The 9525-nt window shown below is 41.4% G+C and overlaps 1 pseudogene across 1 annotated transcript; it reads left to right on the top strand.

Moving 5' to 3' along the window:
- The first annotated feature begins 2337 nt into the window (after positions 1–2337).
- Positions 2338–2830, top strand: LOC308497950 (survival of motor neuron protein-like; annotated as a pseudogene). The gene is made up of 2 exons: positions 2338–2401; positions 2609–2830. The product of its transcript is annotated as a survival of motor neuron protein-like (transcript).
- Positions 2831–9525: the final 6695 nt, after the last annotated feature.

The following is a 9525-nucleotide window of genomic DNA, read 5'->3' as shown; positions in this document are numbered from 1 at the left end:
ATTAAAATAATAAGATGATTTTAACAAAATGTGGTAAGTGCTAACCAATTTTCCTGAGACTTTTTACAATAAGCTCATATTATTTTTATACTTAGGGGGAAAAATAAAGCTACTTCTATTTTTAATGGGTGGTGCTTTTTCAAGAGTATACCCTTTAAATATCCATTATAGAAATCTGCTATTAAAATTTTTAAGAGGAAGAAAAATGTGGGTCTGTTTCACGGAATAGGAACTAGGGGTAAAAATATAATTTTCATCTCTTAAAAAAAAAAAGTTTTTTCAGCCCCGTTATATCTACAGATAATGAAATGGAAATGAACAAGACAGACACAAGATCAAAGTTTTTGTAGACTACTAGGAGACAACTTACAACAGGCATCACCAGAATTGTACTAAGTGAAACCGTGTCACAGGCCCCTCCTTTGGTCTGGAGGGTCACAGAGGTTTCCTGAGGAAGACAACACCTGTGCTGGTAGACAAAGGAAAAATCAAGAAGGAAAGTGTAGAAGCATTTGAAGGACAGAGGAAAGAGCCTGGGTTTACACTCTGAGGTGGAAAGGAGGCCAGCGAGGGACGGGAAGTAGGTTGAGAGTCAGACCAAAACTTCTGAAGCACAGAGGGTCAGATCACCCAGGTCTTATGGAAATGTTAAGAATTTGGAACTGATTCCAAATGCAGTAGAAAGCCACGGGTGGGTTTCAGGTGGAAGTGATATAATCTGATCTATTCTTTCATAGATCAGTCTGGGTGCTTCATGAAGAATTGAGTTGTAATAGAATAAAAAGTACGTATTTGGTCTTCATCCTAGGTTTCTGTCATAGAGCTCCTAAAACCCTTGGAATTTCCTGAGTGATAGAGGTGAGAAAAGTGTTTTTCATTATTCATAAAACATCCCTTTCAACCATTCCAGGGTTTAAGTTAAAAAGGGACTCTTGATGGGGCCCTAGAGATTTCAAGACTGGGGCTAGAGGAAACAACCAGGTGATTAGATTGTTGGAACTTTCAGCCCCACCCCATCCACTCACCTCCAGGGAGATGGGAAGGGCTGGAGATTGAGTTTAATTACCAATGGCCAATGATTTAGCCAATCAGGCCTACATATTGAAATCTCCATTAAAAATGATGGGGTTGGGAGAGCTTCTGGGTTGGACACACTGAGGTGCTGGGAAGGTGGTACACCTAGCAAGGGCATGGAAGCTCCCTGCCCCTTCCCACATACCTCTTCCATTTAGCTATTTCTGATTATTGTTTATAATAAACCAGTAAGAAAAGTTTTTTCCTGAGTTTTTGCAAACTATCAACCCTGAGAAAGGGGTCATGGGAACCTCTAATAATGAGTGTCAGAACTTAATTGAATTGCAGGACACCCAGCTAGCCTCAGGGAATTGGTTTCGGTGTGGGAAAAACACACACACACACATTTGGTATCAGAAGTATTGTGCATACAGAAAAAGAGTTTTATTTAAGAATGGATTCAGGGGAGGTAAGAATGAATGGAGTAATGGCAATGTAGGTAAAAACATAATAAAATAAAATAGTGGATTTAGCAGGTGGAATCAACAAAACTTGGTTGATTGGAAATGGCAATAAGGAAAAGGGAAGCAATAAGGGTAAATCCTAGGTTTCTAATTTGGGTAACCGAGCTTGGGAATACCACTTTTTGAGAGGGGAACCCTGAAGCAAGATCAGGTCTTAGTGACCAAGAAGAGGAAATTAGAGGCCACACACCCTGCAGTAGCCTCACCACGGTGATGGGGATAGAAGGTGGTGTCCCCGGGGCAGGAGGACTCGGTGCTGTCCCAGCGGGGGATAGGCCGGAGTGATGATTCTGACATCTGGGAAGATGCAGCATTGATAAAAACTTACAATAAAGCTGTGACTTCATTTAAGCCTGCTCTAAACAATGGTGACATCTCTGAAGCTTCAGATAAACCAAAAGGCATACCTAAAAGAAAACCTACTAAAAAGAATAAAAGCCAAAAAAAGAATACCACAATTCCCTTGAAGCAGTGGAAAATTGGTGACAAATGTTCTGCCATTTGGTCAGAAGATGGATGCATTTACCCAGCGACCATTGTTTCAATTAATTTTAAGAGAGAAATCTGTGTGGTGGTTTACACTGGATATAGAAATAGAGAGGAGCAAAATCTGTCCCATCTACTTTCCCCAACGTCTGAAGTAACTAATAATATAGAAGAGAATGCCCAGGAGAACGAAAATGAAAGTCAAATTTCAACAGAAGAAAGTAAGAGCTCCTCTAGGTCTTCTGGAAATAAACCAAATAATATCAAGTCAAAAGTGGCTCCATGGAACTCTTTTCTCCCTCCACCACCCCCCATGCCAGGATCAGGACTAGGATCAGGAAAGCCAGGTCTAAAATTCAACGGCCCACCACCACCATCACCACCATCACCACCACCACCACCACCACCACCACCATCACCACCGCCGCCGCCACCACCAACACCACCATCACCACCACCACCACCACCGCCGCCGCCACCACCAACACCACCATCACCACCACCACCACCACCACCACCACCATCACCACCACCACCACCACCACCACCACCACCACCATCACCACCACCACCACCACCACCAGCACCACCAGCACCACCACACTTCCTATCATGCTGGTTGCCTCCTTTTCCTTCTGAACAAACAATAATTCCCCCACCACCTCCTATTATATCCAGATTCTCTTGATGATGCTGATGCTTTGGGAAGTACGTTAATCTCTTGGTATATGAACGGCTACTATACTAGTTACTATATGGGTTTCAAACAAAATCAGAAAGAAGGAAGATGCTCACATTTTAATTAAGTAGTGTTTCATACAGTATTCTTTAACAGGTGCAGCTCTCTCCCAAGGAGAAGAGTATTTTGATGTGCCCTGGTCGATGGTGAACAAAATTTTCATCATTTTCTTCATGAACACTTGATTGAGTGGCACAATCATTTGCATTCCCCTTGTCACATGTGACTCATGCTTAAATAATCAGCCAGGTATTTCTAGGGAATAATCAATGTGAATCACTGAACAACGGAAATGTGAGTGATTAAAAGAACTCAAGGTCACATATAGTGCAGAAAAGTCAGTCTGTTAATGTCACATTTGAGCGGTATTTATATATTGTAACTTTCTTAGTAAATATGTTAAGCTTTTGATTAATGCCTTTAAAAATAAATGATAATATTTTTAAAGTTAAAAAAAAAAAGGAAATTAGAGTGTCCAACATACAGGAGGAAATACAAGACAGGGAGCTCAGAAACAAGGCCTGAACTGCATTATACATTTGGGAATGCTCAGCCCAGAGATGTGTATTCAGTATGTCCCCAGACCCCATCTCCTCTAACTGCAAAGTAAGACCATATCTCCCTGAAATCTAAATTGCTCTATCCTTTCCCAGGGTTCTCCTCCAGAAATACCCAAGGACTCTCAGGGCTGCTCACACTGGCCCGGCTCTCCCAACTCCTATATGTCTTTGCTGCCACCACCGCGAGGGCAGAGGACTCAGAAGTGTCCCTCTAGGCAGGTCTCCACCACCGCTGACTCTGTGGCCAGGCCTACAGGCTGCTCCAGTACCTGCTCCCTGGAGGGCAGAAGCAGAGGCCAGTGTGGCCACCAGTGGAAGAACTGTTCGAATGCACTCCTGGCCTCTCTCCACCTGGGGAGGTAAAGTGACTTACTTGCTTGGAAATTTGGGAAGAACTGGGAGTGTGACACCCATATTCACCTATCTCTATAGGGAGCACCAATCCAGCTGGCTCTTATCCCTATGCCCTGGTCCAGTACTGCCTGTGACTGAGAGAGAAATTCTGCTTAATTCTGGGCTTTGAGATGAACAAGCCCATTCAAATAACAGACCTAAAATAAATCATGCCTTTTGACAGTAAAAAGCTGCTGTTTTGGCCCATTGTGGTAATAACACATCACATTATTATTTGCTGACTTTCCGTAACAAAAACGAGATGTATACATCATTTTTAAGGGTTGCTTAACAGTCCTCAGTATGATACACCATAGTTTAACCAGTCTGCTATGAACAGCCATTTATCTGGTTACCACATTTCTACTATTTTAAGTTTCATCTCAGTTATATTCTTGAACATACAATTTTATACAACTCTCTGTGGTCCAAGAGTAGAACTGCTGGGTCAAAGGGCATATATGTTTTTTGTTTGCTTGTTGTATATTTTTTGTTTTTTAAATATTAATTAAACAGCTTGATTGAAGCAACATACACGTCAACCAGCATGAATGTATTAGTCTCTGATTGCTGCATAATAAATTACCACAAAGTTAAAAGCATATAGAAGTCTCTGTGGTTCAGGAGTGTAGGTACAGCTCCTCTGTGTCCCCCAATCAGGGTCGCACAAGGTGGCAATCAAGGTGCCAACTGGGCTGTGTTCTCACCTGGACATTCAATAACCATACAGAAGGATTCTCTTCCTTGTTGCTGTGTGAACAAGGGTCTGGCTTCTTACTGGATGTCAGCTAGAAGCTGCCCACAGCTCCCAGAAGCCACCCACAGTTCCCTGCCCCCTCCACAGAAAGTTCACAGCATGGCTCTTTGCTTGTTCAAGGCCAGCAAAAGAATCTCTCTCTTCAGTCTGCCAAGGCAGTCTTATAAAATGTAACATAACCATGGAAGTGACATCCCATCACTGTTGTCATAGAAGCAAATCACATGTCCTACCCACATTCAAGGGACGGGGGTTCTAGAGAATATAACACCAGGGGGCAGAAGTCATGGAGCCATCTTAGAATTCTGCTTACCACAATGAGGGTGCCCAGCTCCCCATGCCATTCCTAGGGAACAAAAGTGATCTTGTTTTTATTGGCATTCTTTGATTACCACTGAAGCTAAATACCTTTTTATATGTTTACTGGATATTTCCTATTTCTTCTTTTGTGACGTTCCTGTTCTTTGCCCAATGTTTTATTGAAATGTTAGCATAAATCAGCAATCTGTTATCTGCAACTCAAAATATTTTTCAAAAATTTTAAAAATCTAAATTGTTCACAACCCATTTGGTAGCATAATCAGGCATGCGCTAAACTCATATGTCAGCAAAATGTTCTCTGGACTGATGCAAAGCAATTTATAGTTTTATTTATCTCATTTAGCGTGAATATTCATATTATCTCAATGCAGAACTAGAAATATATTTGATTAATTGCATACTTCCCTAGACTTCACTAGGCATACTAAATAATATACATCATTTACCCTTATAAAGACCCCCCAAAAATAGAATTCTGAAATATTTATACTCCCAAGGGTTTTTGATAGAAGTTATGGAACTCTATTTCTTATTGATTTCCAAAATGTTTTTTAGACTAGGAAAGTGAATAGTACCAGTTTCTCCCCATTTTGTCATGTTCCGATCTTTTTATAGTAGTACCATGTTTTTTAAATTACTAATTAATTCATGTTCATTGCAAAAAACTTCAAATATAGATTATAACAGTGGTTCTTGATCCTTTCAAGTCAATGATGACTTTGAAAATCTGATTAAAATAGTAGGAAATCTCCTCAAGAAATTTACATACAATTTTGCTTATGATTTCAGGAGCTTCAGAGGCTTAGACACCAGATGAAGAACCTCTGCTTTCTATGCTCTGCCTTATGCTTTTCATCCTTTCTTTGACTTCAATTATCATCTATCTATGACTCCCAAATATATATTTTACATATCTATATCTAGCTACATATCTATATATGTATGTGTGTGTGATATATATATGTATACATATACATATATATATATAAATATATATATATATATCTTCAGCCCAGATCCATTTCCTGATTATATTTCCATATTTATCAGACTACTAAACATCTCCAGTAAAATATTTCACTAATATCAAACTCAACATATCAAAAATTGAAATCATGTCCTCCTATGCCAAACCCATTCATCTCTTTATATTAACTTTTAACGAATGCGAACACTAACCACTCAAACGAGTCAGCCAAAAATCTGGCCAGCAACCTTGACTGCCACCTGTCCTCTACCCTTGATGTCTCTCATCTCCACTTCTCATCTCCACTGCAACAAACTTAGTTTGGCCCCCATGCATTGCCTGAATTACTCTAACAGCCTCCTAAATAGTTTTCCTACAGAATTTTTATCTCCTCTAATCCATGTTCAACGTTGTAACCAGTCTGATCTTTCTAAAATGCAAATCTGATATCACTCCCTCACTTAAAACATTTTGATGAGGCCCCGCTGCTCTCGGGATAAAGTCCAGACTCCTTAATGTGGCTTACAAAGTCCTTTGTCATCTATAACCCACTTAATTCCTGCATGTCACGTCTATACCTGATGCTTTCCTCTAGCCCCTGTATTAGTGAATGTCACCACTTAGCAAGTTGCTCAAAACGAAAAACTGGACTCTCTCCTCCATCTCACCTTCTAAATCTAATTAGTGACAATACCCTGTTGTTTACCTCTGGTGCTACCACCACATTACACCACATTACACGTTACAATCTTTTTCTCACCTGGACAACTAAATTAATTAGCCTTCCCTCATTGAGGAAGGAGTCCAACAGATAGTTCTCATGAAAAAACTTGACCAACTGGGCTTATTAAAGTTTAATTTTGTACCGTAAAAATGTTTGTGTGAGAAGATATGCTATGCTCTTTAAAAACCCTGGTGAATTTTTAAGAATCATGGAAACTAGAGTTTCCATCTAAACTGTATGCGTTCAGAAGACTGAAAGCTGACAAAGCAGGAAAACAAGTACCAAGGAAAAAAATTATGCTTCAGTTAAACCATGGTACTATTTTATTGTTCAAGGTAAATTTGGTAAAGAAATAAAAAGGGGCTGAGATTTTATCCTGCTGACAAGTTTCATGGACGCTGACAGAAGACATGAGACTCTAGGTTTAGAGACAAAGGTCCTTATGCCCACAACAACAGCAGTAGTGAGAGTATTAGCATTTTCTTGTTCTAGTTCCTCAAGCTCTAATTCCCACAGGGAGACACAAAGAGGGCCTAGGTGACATCTACATATACAATGGGTTTTATTACAGGTGAGAACCCCTGAGCTTAGAGAACCCGAATCTTTTCCAACTGGACAGTAAGCATGTCTGCCCTTTGCTCCCGAGGTAAACACTATATCTTCCAAAGTTCTAAGCAAACCAACCCTTCACTCAAAGAGATATGCACCTTCCAAGGCTGTTCCCTTTACAAACATCGTTGAAAAAATAGTCTGGAACAAAGACAATCAGAATCACTGTTCACAAGACATGCAGAAATGCAAGAGGCCCACAGAGAACTATTTCGCAATAATGTCCACTCCCCAAACACACTCGTTTCTAGACATGATTATGCCACTCCATCAGCCACTCTAATTAATCTAACCAACAGCGGCTGGAATTAAATTACATTGTCTAACACAGCATTTAATTAAGGTTACTATCAATAGAACTCCATACAGCAGGATGAGGCCATCCTATCGTTGATCGCATCCATGGCCCCCAGTACCAACCAGCTTCACAAATCCCATAAACCATCAGGGTCTACCATAGAAAGCCAAGTGGCTTTTTCTTTAAGTTTCTGTACTGATCTTTCCATTTGACCCTAGGCATTAATCCAGGCATAGCAAGATGTTACAGAGATTGCAGACTCCACCTTGGCCCAGAAGGAAGAGGTCTAGGGCAATTCTCTCATCCGTAACAACTTTGGCTAATGAGCTGAAGCCAACCTGAATTCCTTCCAGGGCTAAGGCAGTGTGGTGTCATTCATCACTTCGGCTAAAATTATTACTAAAGTTTGTACTACCTTTTCTAATTGGATAACTGCTGTTATAGGGATAACTGCTCACAAGGTGTGCATAAATTATGAATTGGTTACCTTTCTAGGGAGCCTCATTTTGGAGAGATCTCTGTGGTCATCTGAGGGCCGCATGATCTATCAGTGGTGCTTCCTTAAACACTCAAAGGTCTCTCATGATTGTCCCTAGAATGTTTTCAGGAGAGGTAAGTTAACTCCCAGCTTCCACAAAAGAAATAAAGTCCAGAGGGCACACATGATATCCCTGGAAAGAAAATTATTGGCTTCCTCAAGGGGGACCTACATCATTCAAAGGGCATAGGTTGACAGTTCCTCCAATGGGGGCTCCTGGCAAGCTGGTAAGCCTTAGTTAGGGTTCTCAATTCAATTTCAATAACTGAATCTAGTTCCTGTTTTTGGAGGGCTTGCCTGAGGACTGTCAGTCCAAACTGTGCTGTCTTTCCACACCACTAGAAAGGTGGCATTCATTCATCCCTCCTCCCATGGAATGACTGAGCAATGGTTACGGGAATGCAAGACATCCAGAGGTGTAACCAGTGGTTCGCATGGGAGATGCAGAAGGTGGAGCTATCCTCTGCTTTGTCTGATAGATTTCTTGGTAAGCTCAAAGGGAATAGCAATCAAAATCATGGTCATAACCTTCTGGAAGTGTGGGAGGCAGACGGCCAACGCTGCAGTCAGTTTCCTTTAAGGTGCTTGCAACAGTCTGGAAGAGCCACGTCAGGTACTTTCCTTCCTGAGAAAGGATCCAGGGTGGCTCTGAAAGACAAAATATCATTAGAGTCCCATCCTCCCCATCCCAGGGTCTAACGTGTTCCCAACTCAGGTACTAGAGTTGTTGCCCTCTATCACTACAAAATCACTGTCCCTTTCCAGTAGCTATAACTTCACCTTTTTTCCCCCAATAATCTCTATTCACACCCAGACCTTCATTCAGAAGAGTCAGGTGTAAAAGGGGTAAGGCATTTTATAAAACTTACAGAAACTCATTATGCCACCCACATTGGCCTGCATGAACCGGCTGACTCAGAGGCGGTGTCCTCACCAAGAGGTGATCAGCCTTATGATCAATCCAACAAGAGAATCCAGGTGGCTGAGCCAGTTTGAAAGCCCTAGGCCCCCTTTTGGCTGGACTGCCAACCTACCAGCCTGTGGGTGCCATGAGTGAACAGAAAATCATGGTCAGGGAATAGTCTGTCAGGGAGAAATCCCAAATTTTAAAATAATAGACCATTCTGATCATCAACCAGGAAGTGGCTGAGAGAGATGATGCCTTTCTGAGCATAGCGACATTCAGTGACCAAACTGCCTCAGAGGAGTGTGCAGACCAAGAAGAGATGAGGAAGCCAGACTCAAAACTCTATTTCATTTTGAGGAGGCCATTCCAACACTCAGATGCCCATGAATGACAGGGAGCATGACATGTCCATCAAATACCTTGATTACCAGCGCATTGTTGAGTAGATTTTGTAATGAAAAGCACACTATCATCAAGCTGTAAACGACCCAGAAAGCTGAAAACATGACAGAGATTAGTTTCAAGGGCCACGATAGCGTGGCTGAAATCAGCCAATTACACTGGAACAGCAATACTGTGTCAACAGCAGTAAGGCACAACAAATAGCTCCGAGAGGAAGCCAAAGGTCTGATGTATTCAATCCGCCAAGAGCAAGGAGGTGGAGAAGGCCGCACAGTGTGCTCACCCT

This window comes from Rhinolophus hipposideros (genome assembly GCF_964194185.1).
Source record: "Rhinolophus hipposideros genome assembly, chromosome: 5".
NCBI lineage: Eukaryota > Metazoa > Chordata > Mammalia > Chiroptera > Rhinolophidae > Rhinolophus > Rhinolophus hipposideros.
Note: the sequence above shows the minus strand (reverse complement) of the source record. Positions and strands in the feature narration are given on the sequence as shown.